This window comes from Anolis sagrei, chromosome 6, assembly GCF_037176765.1.
Source record: "Anolis sagrei isolate rAnoSag1 chromosome 6, rAnoSag1.mat, whole genome shotgun sequence".
Lineage (NCBI taxonomy): Eukaryota > Metazoa > Chordata > Lepidosauria > Squamata > Dactyloidae > Anolis > Anolis sagrei.
The window spans coordinates 88385992-88412267 of NC_090026.1; the positions used below are offsets into that span (position 1 = coordinate 88385992).

At 37.6% G+C, this 26276-nt stretch overlaps 1 protein-coding gene across 7 annotated transcripts in view; it reads left to right on the plus strand.

Moving 5' to 3' along the window:
* Nucleotides 1-467: 467 nt before the first annotated feature.
* Nucleotides 468-26276, plus strand: part of TBC1D5 (TBC1 domain family member 5) — a 299834-nt gene continuing 274025 nt past the window's right edge. For 2 of the 7 annotated variants that reach the window (XM_060781971.2, XM_060781970.2), the window contains exons 1-2: nucleotides 476-731; nucleotides 17056-17118. The gene's annotated coding sequence lies outside the window, so the exon portion shown is untranslated. Of the gene's footprint in view, nucleotides 732-871; nucleotides 1065-17055; nucleotides 17119-26276 lie in introns of those variants that run through there. The other 5 variants (XM_060781974.2, XM_060781973.2, XM_060781976.2 and 2 more) reach the window with 4 other exon arrangements.

The window sequence follows — 26276 nt, forward strand, 5'->3', positions numbered from 1 at the left end:
CTTTCCCTTGCCCCCTTTTCCTTCTCTCTGCCTTCCCTCTTTCCCTTCCTTCTATCCCTTTCCTCCCTTCTCCTACCTTTATCCCCTCCCTCCTTTTTCCTTTCCCTTCCTTCCCTTCTACCTTCCTTCCCTTTCCTTCCCCCTTCTACTTTTATTCCCCTCCCTCTCTTTCCTTCCTTTCTTCCCTCCATTTTCCTACCTCTCTTCACTTTCCTTCCTTCCCTTTCCTACTCCCCTTTCTCTCCCCTTCCCTCTTTCCCTTCCTTCCATCCCATTTCCTTCCTTCTCCTTCCTTTCTTCCCATTCCTTCTCTCCCTTCTCCTACCTTTATCCCCTCCCTTTTCCTTCCTTTCTTCCTACCTTTCTTCCCCTTCCTTTCTTCCTTTTCCTTCCTCCTCTTCTCCTACCTTTATCCCCCTCCCTTCCTTTTCCTTCCTCCCTTCCCATCCTTCCTTCCTTCGTCCCTTCTCTTGTGGGCGGCCTGTGCGGCTTCCCTGCCAGCCGGGCGCCTGCGTGCGAGAGGCGAAGGAAGGGGCGGCGGTTGAACTCCGCAACCCGCGTCGTCGGCTGCGGGAAGGCGGGCACCGAGGGGCCGCGCAAAAGGAAGCAGGCAGGGCGGGCGGGAGGGAGGAAGAACCCGTTTCCCTTCCCCTTTTTTTGCCCCCCAGCAGCTGCTTCCTCCGTGGCCCGGCCCAGCCCAGCCCGCCTCGCCAGTGCCGCCACTGGAGCAGGTAAACCCCACGCAGCCCCGCACCACGGCCTCCTTCCCTTCCTGCCACCCTTCCTTCCTGCCTCCCCCCCTCTTCTCTTTCTTTTACTCCTCCCTCGCCTCGATTCCCGGCTGTCCAGGAAGTGGAGACCACACGGAGGGGCGGGAGCGGCGGCGAGGCCTGTGTAGACTGTGGAGGCCGGCGACTCCTCTCCCGTTTCCTGGGAGCCAAGCTGAGCGAGGCGCTTCCTGGGCCTTGCCTGCCTGGTGTTTAGGGCAGTGAGGGGCTTCTCCGCCCCTTAGGAAACGTCACCACCACGCGTGTGGACTACATCTTCCTGCTCCCCCGTTTTGGGTACTTCTTTCCCTTCCCCTGAATCAGGCCCTGTCTATATTATATGAAGCTGCCTTATATAGTCACTATATAGACTCTTATAATGCAGTTTAAACCAGGCCTGGGCAAACTTGGGCCCTCCAGGTGTTTTGGACTTCAACTCCCACCATTCCTAACAGGCTCTTAAGTGGCTGAGTGGGAAAAAGGAAAGGGACTGTTAGGAATTGTGGGAGCTGAAGTCCAAAACACCTGGAGGGCCCAGGTTTGCCCAGGCCTGGTCTATACTGAGTTTCAAACTGCATTACATGGCAGTGGGATGGGGCCTCAAACTATAGGCAGACTTACAAACAAGATACAGCTTCTGTAGATTTGTTCTTAAGTTGACTACGTGTGTAAGTCAGAACAGATACATTTTTAAAGTGTAACTCCAGCCATACATATATATCTATGTGCGGTTTGGACAGCGTAGGGCAGGGGTCCTCAAACTAAGGCTCGAGGGCCAGATGTGGCCCTTCAAGGTCATTTACCTGGCCCTCACTCAAGGTCAACCTAAGTCTGAAACGACTTGATAGCACATGACAACAACAACAATCCTATCTCATTAGCCAAAAGCAGGCCCACACTTCCCATTGAAATACTACTAAGTTTTAAACATTGTTCTGCATTTTAATTATTGTATTGTTTTTAAGTGTTTTTACACTACAAATAAGATATGTACAGTGTGCATAGGAATTCATTCATGTTTTGTTTCAAATTATAATCCGCCCCCCAACAGTTTGGGGGATTGTAATCTTGCCCTCTGTTCAAAAAGTTTGAGGACCCCTGGCATAGGGAATAGTTAATGCCCCTGTGGTGTTTGTTTTGCTGTATGTGCCACAGTCCAGAAGTTTTCACCTCACTTCAGTCTTTCTGGCCCCTTCCACACAGCTGAATAAAATCCCACAATTATCTGCTTTGAACTGGAATATATGGCAGTGTGCACTCAGATAACCCAGTTCAGATATTGTGGGATTTTTGCCTGGATATTCTGGGTTAAAGGGCTGTGTGGAAGGGCCCTAAATCTCTTCTCAGAAACTGGGTTGTTGTAGATTTTTTCGGGCTATATGGCCATGTTCTAGAATGCCTCTAGAACAGGGGTCCTCAAACTATGGCCCAAGGGCCGAATATGGCCCTCCAAGGTCATTTACCCGTCCCTCACTCAGGGTCAACCTAAGTATGAAATGACTTGAAAGCACACAACAACAACAACAATCTTACTCATCAGCCAAAAGTAGGCCCACACTTCCCATTGAAATACTAAATTGTTTATATTTGTTAAAGTTGTTCTTCACTTTAATTATTGCATTGTTTTTAAGTGCTATTTGCACAAATAATATAGCCCGAAAAAAACTACAACAACCAATGATTCCGGCCATGAAAGGCATCGACAATACATCTTCTCAGAAATGTTCCACTTCCAGATAAGTGTATATACAGTTTCAGCTTTACAAAGTCACATTAAAATTATCTCCGAGAAAATAAAAATATTTGAAGCAACAGTCTTCCACATCATCTTTAAGAATAACCAATATAAAATTGGATCCATATTGCCAGATAATGCAATTTGGAAGTGTGTTGTATGGTCAGTGTAGGGACTGCATCTAAGGCCCCTTTCACACAGCTGAATAAAATCCCACTATTATCTGCTTTGAACTGGAATATGTGACAGCATGGACTCAGATAACCCAGTTCAGAGCAGATATGTGATTTTCTGCCATGATATTCTGGGTTATATGACTGTGTGGAAGGGCCCTCTGATAATTGGATTTGTTATAATTTTATTTATTTATCGTGTCAGGAGCAAGCCAAAGAGTTGTATTGCATTTTTACAATACAATTGGTTTTAATGGCTTGTGGAAACAAGGATTGGTGATGCAGCTTTCCCCATGATAACTCATCCAGGAGTGAATTTCCCTTCCTAGGGGTAGAGTTCTCTCACTTCCTGTTTTCTCATGCCTGTTCTTAAACTATGTGTTGTTTGTAACTCAGGGCCCTTCCGGACAGGCCCTATATCCCAGGATCTGATCTCAGGCCCTTAGAGACTGCCTGTACTCTGTTTTCTCTCACCCAAAGCTTCAGTTTAGGCCTGTTCCCCTTTTATTAAGGACAGTTTCACTTTCACAAGAGCCCATGCTTCAGTTTCTTAATGCAGTTTAACATCACTGTATCTGCTATGGCTCAATGGTATGGAATTATGGGAGTTGTCGTTTTAAGATCACTGCCAAATAGTGCTGGTGTCTCAGCAAACTACAAACCCTAGAATTCCATAGCAATGAGCCATGGCAATTAATGTGATGTCAGACTGTATTGATTCTTGAGTGTAGGTTACATTTTCTACTTCTTTTGTTTTTCCAATTGCTAGATTTGTAAAAAAAGCCCTCTGTGTTAGTCTGAGTATTAGAGTGATCTTGTAGAACTTTATATAACAAATATTTCCAATCTAAAATGCAGCTATCCTGCCTTTCTTGGTAAAATTTGTTCAGGGGAGTTTTGCCCTGGCGTCCTCTGAGGCGGAGAGTTATGTGAATTGTCCAAGGTCACACAGTGAGTTTCTGTGGCCAAGCAGGAAATTCTAGCCCAGAGCCTAGGCCAATGCTTTAACTGCTACACTGGACCCCCGTGGTGCAGTGGGTTAAACCCTTGTGCCGCGAATCCGGGTATAGCGCAGATGAGCTCCCTTTTCCAGCTTCAGCTCCCCATGCGGGAGCTGCCTCCCACAAGGATGATAAAACATCAAAACATCAGGGCATCCCCTGGCAACATCCATGCAGACAGACAATTCTCTCACACAAGAAGCGACTTGCAGTTTCTCAAGTCACTCCTGACACAAAAGAAAGAAAAACTGCTACACCACACTGTCTCTCTTTGCAGTTTAGAGAGGGGTGTTTATAACTCTCAGCCAAAAGGACTTTGGGTGTCATTAATTTACAAACTCCAGAAATCTACAGAAAGTTGTTGTGGGAGTTCCAAGTGGAATAATAATAATATAATGACAGTGTAGTGTGATCAAGTCAAATCAGTCTGCTCAGATCTAGGAAGTAGACTTAGGAGGTATCCACACTGCAGAATTAATGAGGTTAACAGCAGTTCAGCTTCTATGGCTCAGCAGTAAAGAATCATGGGAGTTGTTGTTTTAGAAGGTGTGTAGCCTTCCATGCCATAGAGCAGTGGTATCTACCAAATGACAAAGCCAAGGAGTCCTTAGGTTTGAGCCATGACAGCTAAAATTTAGTCAACTTGCATTATTTCTACAGTGCAGATGCACACTTAATCTACAAAAGCTTATGTTACCAATTTTGTTTTTTCGAGAAACTAGGGTGGAGAGGGATCCTGAAGTTTATTCATACTTCTGTTCAGCTATTCTACAGTCATTCTACATTTATAATCAATAAGTGTACATTTATAAAGTGGATTAAGAATTACTAAATTGTGAAGAACCAAGTAGTTGATGGTATGCTAGCTCCTTCCTTCCTTCCTTCCTTCTGAACTGTAAACCTAGATGCCACTTGGCCAATCCCATTTGAAACTGACAGGACTTTTGGTGTTGTAGGTTTATGGTATGGCATGGAGGCAGGCCCGTAGCCAGGATTTTGATGGGGGGGGGGGCTGAGTTTGGTTTGGGGGGGGGCTGAGTCTGAGTGAGAGAGGATCTACCGTAGAAACCTTTTGTATCGTTATCCCAATACCACCATGCATATGGGATTTATTGAGCATGGTGATCAGATCATGATATGAATAAACATAACAGTTTAATAATGTACCAGTAAGGGCTTCTTGTGGACCACCCTGAGAATTTCAGGGGGTGGCTGAAGCCCCTCAAGCCCCCCCCCCCGCCCGGCTACATGCCTGCATGGGGGTGTGGTATTTAAAAAGGTAGAAGTCTCACTGAGTGTAACAGAATTCTTGAACAGCCCTAAATTACTTCTGGCCATAATCTTTATCAAGGTATTTATTTATTTATTTATTTATGTTTATTTATACCCCGCTTTTTCTCTCCATAAGGAGACTTAAATCAACTATTTATTGAAATGTTTTTATCAGGTTATTCAGTGAAAACATTTCTTGTCTTCAGGTTTACAATCCAAAAGCATCAGATATAAATAATGATCCCTGAGTTACAAACATCCAGCTTTCAAAAGGCTCATGGTTAAGAACAGGGTGAGAAAACAGGAAGCTTTCTCGTCAATCTTTGTTTTCACAACAAGCCAAGTTTTACAAAATCCAATTATCACAGGGACAAAAAGTGAGTTGAAATCTTCTGAACAGGGACACAGACGCCAAAGCATACAAATGCAGCTTAAAAGCAAAGCTACAGAACCTATCTTGTTCATATCTTCATATCTGCCTATACTAAGATTGAGAAGGAAGAAAGCAGGATGCTGATTGGTTCAGTTGCCCAGATGGATGGAAACATACTTTTCCTGGTGTGATTATACTCAGTTTTATATTGCATCTATTCTCCTTTTGAGCTGCCATATTCTTTGCTTTTATGACCCTTTTGATAATCCTGTGAAATTAGCCGTTTTGTTCTGAAAAGGCATAAGGACATAAAATAGCATTTTATTGCATGCTGCTTTTCGGTACAAGATGAGAAAGTGGTGTACCCTGGAACAGTGCATTATAATTATTATATAATTTTTATTATACTTGTATTATGCATTTTATTTCTCAGTTGCTTAATCTCATACATTATTTATTATCAACACATTTATATGCATCCCGATAACAGTGTTCTCAGGAACAGAGTAAACAAGGTGTCATAGTTCATGATTGCTTTCCCTGATAATCTCTTTATTGATGGCTTTAGCTTTCCTTCATAAAGGAAGCTCATCAGCCCATGCTCCATATAACTGCTTGGAAACACAGAAGTAGCAGATATTATTAGTGATTAAAGACTTCAGTCTTGTATCCTGACATGGTCATAATGTCCACTGAACTCAGTGGCACATACCGGTATTTCTGAGTAATCATGCATAAGATGAGGCTAAAAAGCACCGAGGACTTGCTTAACAAATAAAGTTCTCTTTCCAGCTGGAAGGCTTTGATGACACTTTTAACCGCCATGATGATGTACTATTGAATCCTGGAATGTATAGTTTGGTAAGGCAGAGAAGTCTAAATGCTTCATGAAACTAGGTTGAAAGATTCAAATCAATGAAGCCATGGTGGTTAAGGTAGCATCAAAATGTCATATTTACAGTGAGAAAGAAAATACTTGTTTGATGAAGCTGAATGACACAAAATATTCCCAAAGTATGAGAAATGAATAAAGAGATTACAATGATAGAAGTTCAAACCTACAAATGCTAGTTCTCTCAGTGACCCAATTTCTCCTTTTATTTATTGTAACATGATAGAATAGCTGTTACTACATCATAGTGCAGTGGTTCTTGACCTGTGGGTCCCCAGATGTTTTGGCCTTCAACTCCCATAAATCCTAACAGCTGGTAAACTAGAACCACTGTCATAGTGGATCATAGCCTGATGTCTTAGAAGGGGTGAAGTGGTCTCATTTCTGAATGGCTACCCTATTTGCCTACAGTTTTTAACTGCTAGTATGAGCTAGCAGCCTGATCAAAGAATGGTGCAGAAAATATAGCCTGGTGTTGAATAAGTCTTCTTTCTTCCGTTTGCGTAGTATACTAAGTGTCATGTGGTCCAGATGGTTAGAACTGGAAGTAGTTCTTGTAGCTTTCAGATCAAGAAAAGGAAATGAAGCCTGTGTGCCTTTTTCTTCTCCTTTGCTTTTAGTCTGGAATTAGATTATAAAAGTAATTGAACCATCATTTCTTTTTTCTGAGTCAGTTTCTGTGTTTCCTATGCTGTCACACCTTTAGGATTAGTGCTTGTTATCTGGATAAACATTAAAGACAGACTGAATTTTATATTACCACTTCAATCATGTGAACCAGAGGATAAAGATACAGGAGTAGGGAGAGGCAGTTGAGTTGTCATTGTGTTTAGTAACCAGGGTGTGTATGGGTTCCTGTCCAGTCATATGTAGCTTGTGCCCCCAAGAAAACCCTAAGTATAAAAGGCTCACACATAATTGTTTCTTGTCCCCTTTTGTGTGCAACAGAGAGCTTGCAGTGATAGTGTTCTGCTTGTTGGATGTTCAATGTAAGAAAACTGTTATTCCCCCGTATCTTTTTTTTAATCCCTATTATGTAATACCATCAGCAAAGTTTTGGGAAACCTTTGGACATAATTTTCTCAGTAAAATAAGAACATTTCAGCCATTTATTAATCTGTTGTTCGTGCATCATAGATCAAATATTCTGTGTTAATATAGCACATCATTTCTTACAGTAGTAGATTATGACAGTGAGTCTGCAAAAGGTATGAAGGATATGCATACCCAAGCAGTATTGGAAGAGTTTCTGTGTGGTTCCATTTAGTAATCATGACCACTATTATTCATAAGCTGATCTACCTGTTATTGTTCTGTCTAAACTGCTTTTAAAGCCTTCTAAATTAGTCACCACCAACAAATCTTCTGGCAATATAAATGAATTCTACTTGAAGAAATACAGTACTTACCGTACTTTAGACTCTTATAATTTATACCCTAGTGTACATAACTTTATATTTATCTCCACAAACCCCCATTCTTCATATTACTAGCTATTCTTAAAGAAAGGAAAGTTCTTTATGGAAAGCTTCATGGTCTTTCTGGTTTTTCATAATCTTGAATCACTTGGCACCATATTTAATCCGCATGCCAGACTTCGTCTACAAATCTACCACTGAGCTCCAATCTCTGCCATGATTTTTCCTGCAGCAAGACTTTCTTTTCTTAGAAACTGTTGCTTTAACAATTCTTTCTGTTTTTGATGGATATTAGTTTATAATGCTTGTAATCTTCTGAGTCTTCTTCAGATCACTTTTTAGACACTGATGTTAATACTGGTCTTCCAGTCCTTAAGTAAGGAAGCTGTTTTAGTAACGTTTCCTATGTTAGAAGATCAACAATTTCATATTTGAGTGTATTAAAAGCTCTAGTGTATAGCATCTGGACATAGTGATATATTTTTATCTGGTATAGCCATCTCAAATCTTTGTGAAATTGAAATAAGAGAATGCACAAAAGTATAGACTTACTACAAAAGAGACAAAACTTCAAATCCTGAGTATACGAAAGTTATCGAATATTCGAAGAATTAGGAAAAGCAAACTCTTGCAGTATAGGATTTATAGGCATTTTCTTTCCATACACTTCACTTTGGTCTTCTAAAGACTGTTAGAAAAATAGTTGTACTGTGAAGAACGAATCTTCTTTGCAGTCCCCTTGACCAACTATTGTTACTGGCCCAACAATCCCCATAACAGGCTTGTTGTTTCTGGTAAAGATTTTCTAAAACAATCTGTTTTTCTAGCAATATGCTTCCCAATGTTATTTTTGTCTCATGCTTTATTGTCAGCCTAGATTTGTTTTTCCAAATGGTATGCTATTTCATGAGAACCAGCATGGAACTAGCACAATAGCACACCAGAGTTCAAATTACCTCCCGGTCATGGAAACCTATTGCTATGTATGTGCATAACCAAATTCACAAACAGAGCTTGTTTAACTTGTTGTATTACGTACACTCCAGTATGCCAGGAAGTTGCATCTGTTCAGGCCCATGCACTTAGCTGACTCTTTATTACAGTTGCCTTATTCTAGGCCATGCTTCATTCTGGTTTTGCCACAGCCCTGAAGCAAGATAATAATCTCTAATAGAGTGCTGGACCTAAGACTAATATTTGTTTATAGAATGTGATGTAGAATCTTTATAACAACTATATCATCAGTATTGAATTGGAATGGCTCTTATTACAGGTCAATCTGTTGAATCATTTTCTCAGTGTAATCATAGAAAATATTGTCCCACTCTCTAGGTTTCTGGTTATGGGAGCAAAGGAAATTAATCTGATTCAGCCTATAATAATGATAAGGCATCTGTTACATAGCTTTGATTTTCTGACATTGAATCAATTGCAGCTAAAAGATGGTAAGTTTCATTTTAGTGTGAAATTTGATCATATGCATAAATACTGAGAGTATGTGTGCATACAGACATATTCAGTAAAGCCTTCAACAAGGTCCCTCATGACCCTCTGGCAAACAAACTAGTCAAATGTGGGCTAAGCAAATTAGTCAAATGTGGGCTAAGCAATTACAGATCCACCAATTACGTGGATCTCTAATTGGTTAAGTGAATGAACCCAGAGGGTGCTCACCAATGCTTCCTCTTCATCCTGGAAAGAAGTGATGAGTGGAGTGCCACAGGATTCCATCCCAGACCTCGTTCTGTTCAACATCTTTATTCATGACTTAGCTGAAGGATTAGAAGGCATGATCATCAAATTTGCAGAGAACACCAAATTGGGAGGGATAGCCAATACTCCAGAAGAGAGGAACAGAATTCAAAATGATTTTAACAGATTAGAGAGATGGGTCAAAACCAACAAAACAAAGTTTGACAGCAACAAATGCACGATACTCCACTTAGGCACAAAAAATGGAATGCAAAGATACAGAATTGGAGACACCTGGCTCCACAGTTATACTTGTGAAAAAAGATCTTGGAGTCCTTGTGGACAACAAGGTAAACATGAGCCAACAATGTCAGCCTGAGGAGCTGAGGGGAGACATGATGGCCATATATAAGTATGTGAGGGGAAGTCATAGAGAGGAGGGAGCAGGCTTGTTTTCTGCTGCCCAGGAGACTAGGATGCGGAACAATGGCTTCAAACTACATGAAAGGAGATTCCACCTGAACATTAGAAAGAACTTCCTAACTGTGAGAGCTGTTCAACAGTGGAACCCTCTGCTCCAGAGTGTGGTAGAGGCTCCTTTTTGGAGACTTTTAAACAGGCTGGATGGCCATCTGTCAGGGATGCTGATTTTCCTGCTTGGCAGGGAGTTGGACTGGATGGCCCACAAGGTCTCTTCCAGCTCTGTGACATTGTTAGGACTTAGGGTGGCTTACATGGGGACCAAGCCCAGTCAAACAGAAATTAAAATATCATAGTGTTCATAAAGTTGACTGTTCTCATTTCTGCCATTCAATATACAATTAAAACAAAAAAATTTCCAGAAAAAAAATAATTACTCACCATATATATATATATATATATATATATATATATATATATCCTTATGTATATGTTGTCACTGATTGTGTTTTGTTTGGTAGATATTATGCTGGGTATTAGAATAACTCTGTTGCCTTGGGATTTTTTTGTCATAATACTTTGTCACTGTTAAATAAATTATTAATTGATCTGACAGGGGTCAGACAGAATATCTTTGGGTTAGTCATAAGTTTTCACTATGTGTCAAACAATACACTAGTTACTGTTATGGAAGCCTGTGTAAAATGGATAATAAAGTGGTAGTATATTTAAGTAATGCATTGCCTTCAAGTGCTTGCTGAGTAAGCACTTATTTCATAAAGTCAAATATTGCAGTCATATGCTTCAGGATGTTTGATATTGGTTCTAGGAAGGAAAACAGTATGTTTTCTTCATCTTGGAGACATGAATGGCATGACTGCTGACTTCAGCAGTTGAAAGCTTCCATTTAAATAGGATTTTGAATTAACAAATCACTGTCACTGCAATCAATATAAATTTACTGGGGAGCATGGAGGTGAGAGAATATATTTTGTATATCACAATTAGTATGACATGGCACTTTGTGATATTAAATCTCTAATGTGATAAAATGTTCTTAGGGTTTGCATGTTGCTTACTTGATTGAAGCTTTATTATTTCAGATATGACAGATTTTAAAGTTATTGTATTCCAAAAAGTTATGCTTAAATTTTAATGAACTGTGGTTTTCTTAGAACAAATTCATTTTAGAACAATATTTTGGAATCTATTAAAAATGCTTCCACAATTATGGTTACTCTACATGGCATTTGTAATTCAAGATTGTTTCTTTTCAAGCACTTAGTCCTATTTATCAATGTGAATCTATCTGATACAGCAAACCAGCAATTTTTCCCCAATGTGCAAGGGACTATGTTGTCTTTGTTTCACATTATTATAATATTTTCTTAGAAACTTTTCCTGGGGCAGCAGGTAATTGCTCACATGCCAAGTCAGGTCCATGGACTAATACTTTTGAGTAGCACTGTCAATGCTACACCTTCTTCATAGGAGCATCTGGCACAATGCTTTATGTGATGGACAATTTTGGTATAATCTACTGTGAGGAACTACGATCATACAAAAGTATTCCTAGCAGCTTTCATGGGGCAAATATAATGACAGGCACTAAAGATGAGAGTAAAGATATAAGAGCTGAGACAATTAGACTCTCGAATGTGGTTGGAAGCAAATGTGGAATGGTGAAAGAAGTCAATAAGGTAATTAGAATGATTGCAGAGACTATTTATAGATTGATGGCAATTTTTCTTTCCAGTAGTGTTAGTTATCTCAGCACTTTGGCTAGATTCAGGCATATTTTTATTTCCAGGGATGAGATGGCATGTAAGATCTCATTAAAAACCTTTCTGCTTCTTTTTCTGTCCAACAGTTTGTAGTTCTAGATTACATTGCTATAAAAGTAGCTGTGATAGTTGGATAGTTCAGAAGATAATTTTTCTTTCTTTTTCTAAAAATGCATAGATTATTGTGTTGTCCTTTTTGAGTTCAAATTCAACAATTAAATGCTGTTTATTGTCCTTACCGACTTTTAGTAGCGTTTTAGCATTTGCCGGTTTGCAGCTTGGGAGTGATCCTGGACTCATAGCTGAGCCTGGAACCTGAGGCTTGGCGGTGGCTAGGGGAGCTTTTGCACAATTATAACTTGTGTGCCAGCTATGCCCATATCTTGGGAGGTCTAACTTGACCACAGCTATCTATGCTCTGGTTACATCCTGAATAGATTACTGTAATGCACTCTACATGAGGTCACCTTTGAAGACTGCTTGGAAGCTCCAGCTAGTCCAACGTTCAGCAGCCAGGCTGCTCACTGGGGCAGGTTAAAGGGAGCGCACAACTCCCCTATTACGCCAGCTCCACTGACTGCCTATTAGCTTCCAAGCACAATTCAAAGTGCTGGCTTTAGGCTATAAAGCCCTTAATGGTTCTGGAACAGTTTACCTGTCCGAAAATTTCTCTCTCTATGAACCACCAAGGATGTTAAGATCATCCAGGGAGAACCTGCTCTTGGTCCCACCTCCTTCACAGTCACGACTGGTGGGGACAAGAGACAGGGCCTACTGCGTGGTGGCCTCTCGGCTGTGGAATTCTCTCCCCAATGATATTAGATCCGCCCCCTCCCTCCTGACCTTTTGGAAAAAAACTCAAATCCTGGCTTTGGGATCAAGCATTTGTGCAATAAATGGATCAACTGGTGGACCGCAGTGGGCTGATTTGGATTATGTTTTGAGCTGGCAAATTGTTTTTAATTGCTTATAATTGTTTTAATTGTGTTAATTGTAACTGTGTGTTTTAATGTATTGTTTTTTGGCATCTAATGACTGCCTGTTGTAAGCCGTCCTGAGTCCCTCTTTGGAGGTGAGAAGGATGGGATAGAAATGCCTGAAATGAATAAATATATATTAGGGAATTCCATATGGTTAATCTTGGGGTTTCATATATCAAATTCATGCTAATTCTTACTGCTTTTTTTGTTCATCTGCATATCATCCTTGCCTCCACAGTGATAAAATCTGAAAATACAGTTGAGAGCCTTCTTGTTTATCTAAGAAAACCCCCTAAAATGGGAAAAAAGTAAAAATTGTGGCAGTAGAAGTTTGTAGTTTTTTAGTTCAATGAATTCGACCTAAATACCCAGAAGACACCAGTTCCTGCCCCGCATGGGGAACTGGAGCTGACCAAGGGAGCTCATCCACGCTCTCCTCGGATTTGAACTTCCGACATGTCAGTTTTCAGTCCTGCCGGCACAAGGGTTTAACGCTTGTTAAACCTCCCACAGGGATGGTAAAACATTGAAACATCCGGGCATCCCCTGGGCAATGTCCTTGCAGACAGCCAGTTCTCTCACACCAGAAGCGTCTTGCAGTTTCTCAAGTTGCTCTGACACCGGGGGGGGGGGGGGCAGCTTCTACCTGACTTTGAAAGATAAAAAGGATCAACCCTAGTTTATCCTTGGATGAGAGATTGCCGATGAATACCAGGTCTTGTGGGATATATTCCAGAGACTGCAACTGGCAAAACCCCCTCTTAAGTCTTCCTTGTCTGAGGAAACCATATGCAATTTTAGGGATTGCTATAAATTAAAAGGCAACTTGAAGACGCACACAAACAGTTTAAAGATACCTAAATCCGACTTTAAAATATTATTTTAAAATGTAATCAGGGATGTAAAACACCCACACACAAAGCTATTATATTGCGATAAAGATCTTTCTAAATTTATTTCATTAAACCTCTTCAAAAAATTTAAAGCTAACAAGAAGAATAAAATAGCCATTGTTTTTTATATCTCAGAAAGCACATACCGTATTTAGGACTAGATTTAAATTTGGTTTTTGTCTTACTACCACTGATATTACTTCAGTGGTAGTAATACCTGTGCCATCAAAGCCTTCAGGATCGCCTTCTCCCATACAATCCATACATAGCTACAGAATCAGGATACAAATACTTTTAAAAAGATTGGAAATTGTTAACCGTCTACTTGGAAGATTTAAAAATATGCTCACTTCCTAAATTGAATAAAGTACATTGAACTGACAAAGGACTTAAGTTGAACAACAGTTGATGGAAATTATCTTCCAACGTTATTGAGAACACACGGTGGAGTTAATAATAAATGATAACTTTATTTATATCCCACCTTATCTCCCAAAAGGGACTTGGAGCGGCTTACAAGGTGCAACTCAAAACATATAAAATACAACAGAAATTAGCCATAAATAAATAAATACTTATTTTTTTTTAAAAAATGCAATAAATAGAAAAAAGAAGAAATTCTGTACTATCACAGAGAAAACGGTACAGTTCTACAGAAAAAATATACATTCCATGCCCTCCTATGATCTGTTCTGCCTTGAATACCATTTACACATAATGGCAGATGCCCCAGGGACATTTAGCTATGTGCTATACTCTAGTTTCCACAAATGATTTCTATGGGCCAAGGTTAATGACAATTAGGACTAGTTTGTATTAGCCAATTATTATCACCTAATCTGATGTTTTTAACTGCACCTCATTGCTTCCACTGCTTGAAAGGTTCACAATTAATGAAATGCCAAGTTTTTAACTTTGTGTTTTTAAATACATTACAACTGTACCTTCAATTCGCTTCTGACACAATAAATAAACAAACAAATAAATAAATACTAAGTTCCAGTTTGTGCTATTCGTACCCTAGTGTTCCTGAATATACTATATCATCCCTTATCGCTTTCCCTTCTTATAACAGTTTCAAATCTCTGTCTATTTCTTCTGTTTGATCAGCCTGAGCAACTTTTTGCCATGATGATGGCCTTTGATTTGATTGAGCCAAGTTTCACAAATTATCCAGTAGCTGTTTATGCTGAGATAGTTCTTTCATTCTGACAGCTAGACCAAACTTACTTCTTTCACAGTGTGCCAGAGAAGGGGTTGGTTTTATTGATGAATATGGAAAAAGTGAATAGTCCAGTGCTTTGTTCCATTCCTCTAATTTACGACATCAATAATAATGGATGATGGATGAGATATCCAAACATTAATAAATAATCTTAAAAGGTGTACTAAATCAAGGAGGAAGAGACCAAAGAATAGTCTCATATAATGCTTCAAGAAGTGTTAGGTAATTCTAGTGTCATTAATTCTGCTGTATTCAAGAAATAAACAAAATCCCATTTAAAGTAGATGTGCTGCCAATAGGACAAGAACTATAGCAGTATTGACACTTCCCCCTGCATTTTACAGCAATAATGAACTGTTTCAATGCATCTTCACAAATCAAAAGTTTCTGGAGTCAGACACTATTGTTGGAGTATCACCATTGCATTGTTGACGTCTGTCATTTGTTTAATAACTTGGAAGGAAAATGCCCGGGTTATTTGGAAAAGGCATTATTTGTTTTGGGGTGTTAGGTAATACCATTTAGTTAATTAGTAACACTATTAGGGAAAGGCCAGTTTTTAATTTTTTTTTTATGAATGCTCCCATTAGAAAATGCATAAGGATGTGGGTGAACTACAATTCCCAAAGCCGTGGGTCAATCTCCCCCAAACCAGCCCTGTATGCACAGTTGGTTATGTTGGGTCTGTGTGCCAAGTGTGGTCCAGATCAGTCATCAGCCGGGTTGAGTGCTCTTGGGATGCAGGTGAACTACACCTCCCCAAATTAAGATTATTTCCCCAAACCCCTGCCATATGTTCATGGGGCTTCTTTGTGCCAAGTTTGGCCCAATCCATTGTCGGTGGGAGCCAAGGTTTCTCTGGATGCAGGTAAAGTACAACTCCCAGATTCCAAGGGCCCCCAAACTCCACCTGTATTCACAGTTGGCCATGTTGGGTCTGTATGCCAAGTTTGGCCCAGATCTGTTATTGATGGGGTTCAGAGTGCTCTGTATGCAGGGTGAAAGGGTAGGGAAGGGCTAAGGGAGAGGTAGTGGGAGGGGTCATGCAAATTTCACACAAGGAACCCTGAGATGCTTGCCTATGTTGGAGGAAAGAATCTCTAATATTAAATTGTCCCCAAATGAAAGCATTCCTTGGGTGGTGGTCCTTGGTGTTTGGGGAGGACATTAGCAGGGGTTGGAATATATGTTCATGGTGCTCGCTATAACCTGCAATGTCTGTGGAGGGAGTGCCTTTGGAGGCTTCTCAGCACTTGGAACTATAGTCTGTTTGTGGAGACGGGAGGCTGTCTCTGTAAATGGAAACCTCTGCTACATACCCACATGAGCATTATATGTATAGATAGATAGAAGTAGTAAGAGTTGTTGACATGAAGCCTATTAAAATGGCCTTGTGTATGATTCTGATGCAATGTAAAACTTTTTTTTACATCCAGCATTTAGTTGTTGTCATTTTTCCTCAACCATATCTGTAGCATCATTTGATGTCCTACTTACAACAGGCCTGCACAACGCCAAACTCTTTGGCAGGCCATACCTCCCCCCCTTTCTGTGCCGAAGGGCTTTCCTTTCCATTGGAATGGCATGAAGCAGAAGAGGGGGCAGAACCTGAGGTTGGGGAAAATCCGGGCCCTTTCTTCAGCATCAGATACAGAACATATGCCATATACCACTCGTCATTTGGTTGCCCATATAAAATGATGATAGCCATCTCTAAGAAACTAGATGTGGTCTATCCAATGAAATTTTCTAAATTAGCATCCCAAATAACCTCAGGAACAGGCCTAAAAACCAAGACACCATTTTTTTAAAGTATATTAAAATAAATATTGAATCCACATTTATTTGTAACATTCCACTGATGGACCTTGTTAATGCTGAATATATTCCACTGTTAGAATTTTAGGTCACAAGTATACTCAAATAAGAGAAGCTCAGTATCTGAAAATGTAAACTCTAGTTCATCAGTGCCTATGCCTGAATACATGTGTACTCTTCTGCTCGCCACAAAATTCTTTATTGCCTTTCCTTCAACAGACAATTATGGCTATGCTTCTTGAAGTAAAGACTTTGTAACCCCTCTATATTTCCAAGGACATGAGCTTTAAGCATTAAGGATGGGATTTAAAAGTCAGCCAAGCAGTTTGTCCTCCTCACATTTTGTTTTCATATCTGAATGAGTGCCAGTTTGCACAGATTGTGTGTCAGTTTAAATACAACAAACAGGCATCAGTCTGCTTGAAATCATTCCACCAAAGACTTCTAAAACTTTAGGTAGTCGGCAAACAGCAATGGTTGTTACACATTAAGTTGCTTTGTAGAATTATAAAACAGCTTTTTGTGTGCTTTCAAATAAAATGTTGTCATCCACTAATGAATGAGATACCATCTGTAATAATTAAGGTTACTCTCCTTGTTTTTCCCCTGCAGCAGAACTTCTAAAGGTTTGAAGAAGATAGTAAGAAAACTACCAAGGACAGCTATAACAGTATTGTAAGTACCACACTGAAATAAAGAACCTTACAATAACCCTATCCACATTATTTGATGAAAAATTAGTTGTTTAAAACAATTGTATGGAATGTAACGGACAGGATACATAGTAGCTGTCATGTTAATTTACAAGTATTGTTTCATTCTGGTGAAATTTAGTCTATCTTTGTAATGTAATCAGGAATCCACCAATATCACAGACAAATCTCTCTTTTTTTTCTCTAACAGAGATTGATCTAGTTTATATGCATTTGTTTATTTAAAACTATCAGAATTTAGAAAATCGTTATAGTTTTGTAGGGTTGTCATTTGTTTTAGTGACTTATTGTTTAGGTTATTTTACAGAATTATTTATTTGCTGATTTATTTATGTATTTCATTATTTATTTATTTGATTATTTAGTAAATTATTTATCTGATGAATTATTAATACATCTTCATGACAAGCTTTAAATTATTTATAACTTAATTTTGATTTTATTGCTTTTCGACGCTGCATTGTTACTGACTAGTTTTTTATCCCCTTACTTGCTTCTTGAAAATTAAAGTATTAGCTTTGAGGCAAGTTTATATTCATTTCAAAACCCATAGAAATTTTTTTGTGCATATGAAGTACTTTACTTTACAGGTACACATTTTACATAGATTTTTTTTTGTACCATGACTTTGTACTTACCTGTGCACACTCCTAGTCAAGTTATTAAAAAGTTATGCACAGATAAATGTGTAAACATTAGGATGAAAATGAAAACTTTTTAAAAGTGCAAAAAACGTATTTTGTTCTATATATTCTTTATAGATCAGGAGGATCATTGTGATGGAAAAAACTTCTCTTGACACAACTATTTATATGAATATTTGTTTCACTAATATTCCATAATAGAGCAATAATTGGATTGGTTTACAAAGATCTTTCAGAACATATACTTGTTAATATTGAAAACTTTTCCAAATTCAGTAGATTCTGCTTTGTAAATGCCCCCTGCATCATTCGATTTCTAAGTTTGACTACTACATTATTCCAAATTAGGCACTTGTGGCTATGCTATGTTTTCTTCTACCTCATATGTGCTCTGTTTCATGTGTTATAGACAGATATAATGCATTTTATTTAATGTTTTTAAAGTTATCTCCTTCCTTTTTGCCAATATGGAACCAAAGGTGGTTCATAACATATATTAAAACTAAATTATAGTACTTGTTCAAGAAAGTGAACAATTAAACCGTCCTATTAAAAAACACAGTATAAACCTAGAATAAAATTATCTAAAAATTAAAATCTAACAATCTGGATGAAATACAGCAGACCCCACCCCCAATTAAAAGGTGTTTCTGTAGCAACCAGTTAGTAATCAAAAGTCTAAATAAAAAGGCATTTTCCTGCAGGGGGAAAGGGGGTAGGTTAGCTGTATGGAAGTAGTCACCAAGAATGTCTTACGTACTTGATTAAATCATAAGATTGGGGGAAAACCTTCTCCTCAATAAGATCATATATGGGTTTATTTAAAATATGTATGTGCCACCTTTCAGCATAGAGCTCTCCCAGTGCAGGAAACATTACTAAATCACAAAATATTATAAAATTAGGAAAAGGATAATCTGATTACAAAAATAAAAATGTTAGAGGTCTGCCTACTGGTGGCACCTTATTCATCCAGGTCTCCAGGGTCCCATTCATACTTCATGATTATAACACTATTTATTCAACTTTAAGTGCTATGGTTCTGTTCTGTGGAATACAGTCACCTCTCTGTAGCCACAGATTCTGCATCATTACTTTCCCACCAGAGCGGTACCTATTGATCTGCTCACATTTGCATGTTTTCAAACTGCTAGATTGGCAGAAGCTGGGTTAACAGTAGGAGCTCACCCTGCTCCACAGATTCGGGAGCTCCCTTTGTATATAATAGCACTTAAGTATCAATCATTTTGGTATCCACAGGGCACTCTGGAGCTAAATCCCAGCAGATACTAAAGACCTATTGCAGTTTTCTGTAGCACTAGAGCTCTATAGCTGAGAATTCTAAATACTATTCTATAGGATATTATTATTATTATTATTATTATTATTATTATTATTATGCTATTCTATAGGACAGAAATATTATCTGTTAAAATGGCAATTCTGCACAGTGGTTTTGTTAAGAAGTCTCTGTATGGGCCCTTGAGACACCACAAAGGCCATGAGGTAAAATATATCTTCCAGACATGTCTTTACAGTCTGCCTCTTTCCAAAGGATGGGAACTACCATAATATTATGCCTTTTAGCCTTCTCAAGAGTGCAAGTGCATCAGATAATTTTCCAGCTTAAATCTACCATCTTTATAAAATATAGAAGCTTTCACTGCGCAAAGTAAGCCCTGGTGGTGGTGTCATAGTGTGGTCAGTGCTCATATCCATACTTTTGAAATATTGTTTGTATGGATGTGCATCTTAATATACCAAATCGCACTAACTGTACACATACCAAGAAGGTTCCCTGTACTTTCTAGAAAGGTAGAGAGTCCTCCTAGGTCACAGGCTGGCATCCAAGCCATGTTTTCAATGAAGGGTGGGGTGTATTTCATGTGCAAGCACAATCTCATTGGGATACAATGTTGGTGTAAATAAAAGCAGGTATGAAGAAAACATCACAGAGTTACAATAAGAAATTTGCACACTGGAAGGAAGAAGGCAATGAGAGATTAAATATAGTCATAAATGCTCAAAAAGGCAACTTTTTTTTGATATCTAGAATGTCTTGAATAGAGTTAGAGATGGTGAAAAAAGCCCAAAGAGGAGGATGTATGTGTTCTTTGAATAAATCAGCAAATATTTAATGTGTTTGAAAGAAAGACACAGAACTATTCTTATCCTACATAGTGCAAAGTTGCATACACATACAGTAATTCTGCGATAGCATCAGGAATAAATGTTTTACAGGGTTTTTTTTTCATTTAATGCCTGTATTTGCTTACCAATCTAGTTATTCTTTTCTATAGCAGGGTAGTGTGCTGTGGTTGGTATACTGATGAGGACAGAGCTGTACCCATAATTGTACCATGGCCTTTATTCTGTGTTTAATGCTGGAAATGAATTACTACAGAATTTAAAGTTTAACATGGCAAGGGAAAGGATGCATTGTACATTTCAACTTGAGTTCCTATTGAAATACAGTAGAAATGGCCTTGCCAGATAGGTTTCACTATATAACTTAAATTATGCATGTGTATATCTAAATTCCTTATTTTGAAATATTGAATGTATGAATATTTAATTGGTATCTTGCTTTAGTATCTCCGTGTGCTTGCCTTAAAGGAAGTTGTTTCTTTTGATTTATATACATGGATAAAAACTTGTGTACAGTCTATATCAATGGCTTCTCTCCCTCTTCTGTATTAGATGTACAGCTTTAGATAATTATAGTTTTTTCATACTTAAATTTGCAGAAGATGCATAAACCATGCTGACTGTGATTTTAGCACCTATGGTTATGTTTTATATTATTCTATTCTATTCTATTATTTTCCAATAATATTTTTTGTATTGCATAGCCTAAGAAGGCAAGATATTCTGAAGCATTTTGGCATAGTCTGAGTTATACTTTCTAAAATAAATTACAGTATCTCTAGGAGTGCACACCTTATGTTTGAGGATTTTTTTTGCTTTATCTTAATCTTTTAATCTGAAGTTGAAACTCTCTGGTGCAAAAGTTACTCTGCACAATGTAAAAATCCTCATTGGAAAAGGCCACAAAGCCCTGTTATTAAATGCTGTTACTGCTTCTCTTACTTCCTTGTAGTATTGTTAAATGCTTCCTGAATGGCATATTATGATAGTTACAGGAGTAATATAAGACATTTCATGCACTGACCCTTAAAATAGCTTCTGTATAATTATGGCAATGAAAGAGCAACCAAAGATTTTATTAAAAAAAGCAAGTTATTTCACATCTCACCCTAATTTAATCCTCTGTTATTATATCTTTTTGAAAAAAAGAGTAGTGTTTGCATACTGCTTTTTAATGATTTGGGGACTTTCAGTGTTCGTGATTTTTAAAAAACCTAATGATTTCTACAGTTTTATTCAACATGTCCAGTGGTGAAAATAATCTCAAATGCAAATCCACATGCTCACATTTAGATTTGTACAATACAACTTAATTTTTTAAAAGTAGTTCTGTTTTCACCCGCCTGTCCCAACAGCTGTTAAAACAACTTACAAGTTGAAAAAAATTAATTGTGTTTTGGAGTGCAATACAAGTCTGAGATAACTTGTACTGAAGAAATCAAATGCTCTATTCTTTATATATGAGTTAATGTGTGTATTTGTGTGTGTGTGTGTGTGTGTGTGTGTGTGCATACATACATTTGTGCTTGTGTGCACCTTTAAGTTGCCTGTCAACTTATAAATTTCCCATGAATTTCATAGTATTTTCTTGTGCAAGGAATACTCCCAGATGGCTTTTCCTTCCTCTGAAACATATCCTACAGCACTTGGTATTATTCATTGGTAGTCTTCCATCTATGATCATATAGGATTTGGTTCCTTTTGGGAATATAGACCTCATAAATGGATATTGCCTTATGTTAGTTTCTTAGTTATTCTCTCTTTTATAATTGCAGTATTTCATTTTGTTTTTCATATCTCTTGTACGTTCCTTGAATTCTTTTCAAAGTCTATGAACTGAGAAAGAAAACTTACCCCCTAGTTATAGCTAGAATTTGGAAGAAATCATATGACTCTCCTGCACCTCTTATAGAATTTGTGATGATTTGTATGGTCCCTATAACCTTATCATAAATGGTGTTAATCTTGAGAATTTATAATAAACTAGCCATCCCCTGCCACGCGTTGCTGTGGCTCAGTCTGGTGATCTGGAAAATAAAGTAATGAGAAAGTGTTGACTTCTAATATATGTAATTTCTTTATGCTTGTGGGTAAACTGTATTTCTTGTTGTTTCTTTGTCAGTGTTGATGTGAAGAGTGTCTGGTTTGCCTACTCTGGAATATGCAACATATCATTGTCCTTCTTTAGGAGTCCCTTTCAAATCTACGATACTATATCTCTGTGTGTGTGTGAATCATATCTATCTATATCTATGGCTGGATGGCTCTTTGTCAGGAGGGCTCTGATTACATTTTCTTGCCCTGGTGAAGAGAATTGAACTGGATGGCCTTAAGTATTTTCTGTTAGTCATGGGGGTTCTGTGTGGGAAGTTTGCCCCAATTCTGTCGTTTGTGGGATTCAGAATGCACTTTGATTGAAGGTGAACTATAAATCCCAGTAACTACACATCACAAATGTCAAAGTCTATTTCCCCCAAACTCTATCTGTGTTCATATTTGGGCATATGGAATATTTGTGCCAAGTTTGGTCCAGATCCGTCATTGTTTGAGTCCATAGTACTCTCTGGATGTAGGTGAACTACAACTCCCAAACTCAAGGTCAATGCTCACCAAACCCTTCTAGTGTTTTCCGTTGGTCATGGGAGTCCTGTGTTCCACGTTTGGTTCAATGCCATAATTGCTGGAGTGTGGGTGAACTATAAATCCCAGCAACTACTACTCCCAAATGACAAAATCAGAATTTTTGTGTGAAGGACATACATTGGGTTGTTGGGTATATGCGGTCCAAATTTGTTGTCAATTGGCCCACTGGTTTTTGAGTTCTGTTAATCCCACAAACGAACATTACATTTTTATTTATATAGACTGGTAGAAGATGGATAGAAGCTTAGAAGAATAGCTAAAATGCTCTGGGAGATCAGAATATTCAAATCACACATGAGGATCTATGATGATGTGTGGTCTCACACTTTTTTCAAATCCATTTCTGTGTTCGTAAATGAAGGATTTAACAAAATCATTTACAGATCGTGTTATTGCAGTTCTAGATTCCTCCTGTTTTGTAAAGATACTTCCTCCTTGTGCTGGAGGACTTGTGGGGAAAAGGGACACTCTGTTTTAGGTGTGATTATTCTTCCCCAAAGTTAAAGTTTTTCTGGCAAGAGGACATTATAGGAGGGGAAATTAAATATAATAACAAATTGCTGTGCCGTGTTATTTTCATTTATGTGTGATAATGAAAGCACACAAATAGCTATTTCATTTTTATTTATTTATTTACCACACTTTTATCCCGCCCTTTTCAGCCCGAAGGCGACTCAGGGCGGCGTACAGACTGGCAACAATTTGATGCCGAACACACATAAATACATAGTTTAAAACAGGTTAAATCACATAATAAAATTCATATAAAACAATTTAAAACTATGAAAATCAATAACTTCCAGGTTTAATTATAATTGCAGATATATTGACAGCAGTATAAGACTTCAAAATCTATTAATTAAAGCATGTTGTGTGGTGCATACAAATACAAAATAAGGAAAATATGCAGGCTAAAACATGCATTAAGATCTGTCATTACTTCTTTCCTTAATTTAATAGCAGCAGCTATTTTCTAGAGTTTTTCAACAATTCTGGAGGACTTGGGTTAAGGTTTCCCTGTTGTGCCAGAAATTTTGAACGGATCTTCTGTGTAGATAATTTGATAGATCATATCAAATTTATGCTGAAGAAACAAAAAGACATATGAATTATTAATCCCTTATTGTTTGGTTTATATACTGTGACCATGCCTTCCTGATGCTGATGAATTTGTTATGGTTGCATTTGGCTGAATAAAACGTATTATTCCAATTATGTGAAATGTGTGTGTGTGTACATATATATATATATATACATACACACACACACATGATATAAGAAAGAGAAGTATTGCATTTTTGGGAAATATGAAGATATAACAAAGTAGGGAAGAGAAAAATCATTAGCACAAACTTTGAAAGAACATCAAGGAGAACAGGTCTTGAAATGAAAAATAATGAACTGAGAGAAACCAACACTCCAGTACCTAATAATATGAGATTATTGATGACAAAGCCCATGATTACAAGCTAACAGTGTCAAAGTTGTGGCATAGTGTCATTGTAAAGAAAAGCCCGAAATGTGATAAGAATTTCCCAATGGGTTTTCTTGTCGGTGTGGTTCCAAATGAGAGTTGCAGACATGCAGCTGAAGTTTATCTAATGTTGACAATTTCATGCCATCCTGAATCTTTGTCAGTTGCTTTGTTGATGAGGTAGTTTATTTGGCACAAGACAGCATTTCTTCTTGTTGTACTGAAATTTGTCTTTATATTCCTAATGAGTCAGTTGTCTTTGGCAGAGTAGTTGTCCCCAGTTTCCATTCAAGCTAAAACTTCACCAGTATATTAAAATACATAAAGCTGAAGGGTATGCCAGAAACTTGGTATGAATATCGCTGAATAAGTAGGACAAAGGATTTGTAGAATGAAAGTTAAAATAGATGGCTCCATTCATTTTCAAAGGAAGACAGCAGTGTTGTCAGTCAACAACTATTTGAGCCCATAGTGAAGACAACATTATATATTAAGAATTGAAAAATATGTTTAACCCATTGGAATCATTTTTCAGCTGCTCAGCATTTAACTATGGGAAGCCTATGGAAAGTTGTTGCAATGACCAAGAAAAGAGAATGGATGAGCTGTTTGAGATGCAAATAGGAATTAAAATCTCTGATAACTGCTTGTATCAAACAGAAGAGCTGACTCTGTGGGCTGTTGTTTTTCTTTTTTTTAAGTAAATAAGGGTAAACATTTGTTCTTGATTGAAGTAGGTGTCCCATGAGGAGAATGCTGTGAAAACATGTCAAGTCAAGAGGAAACAAAATGAGCATGTGGAAATTTGTTATGATATGGACTTGTGGGCAAAGTCCTGGCAGCCAAGGTGGATGGATGATACGGTGATGTGAAAAACTTTTTTTGAAAACAATAGGAATTCTTGTTGTGCAAGGCTGATTGTATATGTTTTAATGAGAACATTAAAGATTTTTGTTGTTTAAATCATTAAGCTGTCAGGTAAACATATCCATTTGAAACATCAGTCAGTTAATTAACACATTAAGAAAACTCTGCACAATGATGCACCTTTTTAATACAGATACTGTTTTAATGTTTTATTTGTATATGTTTTTGTTGGTTACTATATTTGGAATTTTGCCTCTCTTGTATTAAAAAGAGGATTGCAACAATACAGCACATTATATATTAAATTAAAATAAAAATATAATGTAATACAATATAATACTAGTAATAATAAATCAATATTATAATTATAATTATATATTTACATTACATGTAATATTACTAATAATATTACAATATAATGGTATAGTGCAATATAGTAATATATACTGATATTGTACTATGCTAATAATATAATATATTGTATGAAAATATATATTGTAAGCCGCTCTGAGTCCCCTTCAGGGTGAGAAGGGCGGCATATAAATGCCGTAAATAAATAAATAAATAAATAAAATAAGTCAGTTAAATCACTGTAATATATCCAGGGTAAAATGGATATTAATGTTGATTTACTGTAAGTGATTTCACATTCATACTGTTTGTTCAACTTTTGTGATTCTTCAGTCATTGCTTACTGTGATTGTTGTTATTTTTTATTTATTTATTTATGCCACTCCCTTCTTCAGAAGAGCTTAAGAGTGGATAACAATCTGTGTAAAGCCAGCACAGCTATGATTATAAATTAACAAATATCAAAAAGAGCAAACAAAATAATAAATTACACATCTCTAATATCACCATTATCTAAAACCACATATTACTGTCTATTGAAATGCAACAAAAGTAAACCAAAGCAGGCTTCAGGCATGAAACGTGACAGAAAGGATAAAGACTGGAAGTATGACATTTAAAATTTAATTGGTTAAGTTACAAGATTTCTAGCGCAGTCTTATGGGAGTTAATTCAGAAATGAACCCAACTGTGATTTACTCCCTATTAAGTGTGTGTAAAGATGAAGTCTTCAAACCTTTTTGATCGACTACACAAGTTGAGTATTCCTTATCCAGAAATCAACAATGCTCCAGAATCATCCAGATGGGTAACTGAGATTTGCTTTTGGATGATTCAATGTACACAAGTTTTGTTTCATGCACAAAAATATTAAATTACCTTTGGTCTATGTGTATAAGGGTATATATGAAACATAAATGAATTTCATGTTTATGCTTGGGCCCCTTCTCCAAGATCTCATGATAAATATGTAAAATATCCCAAACCCAGGGG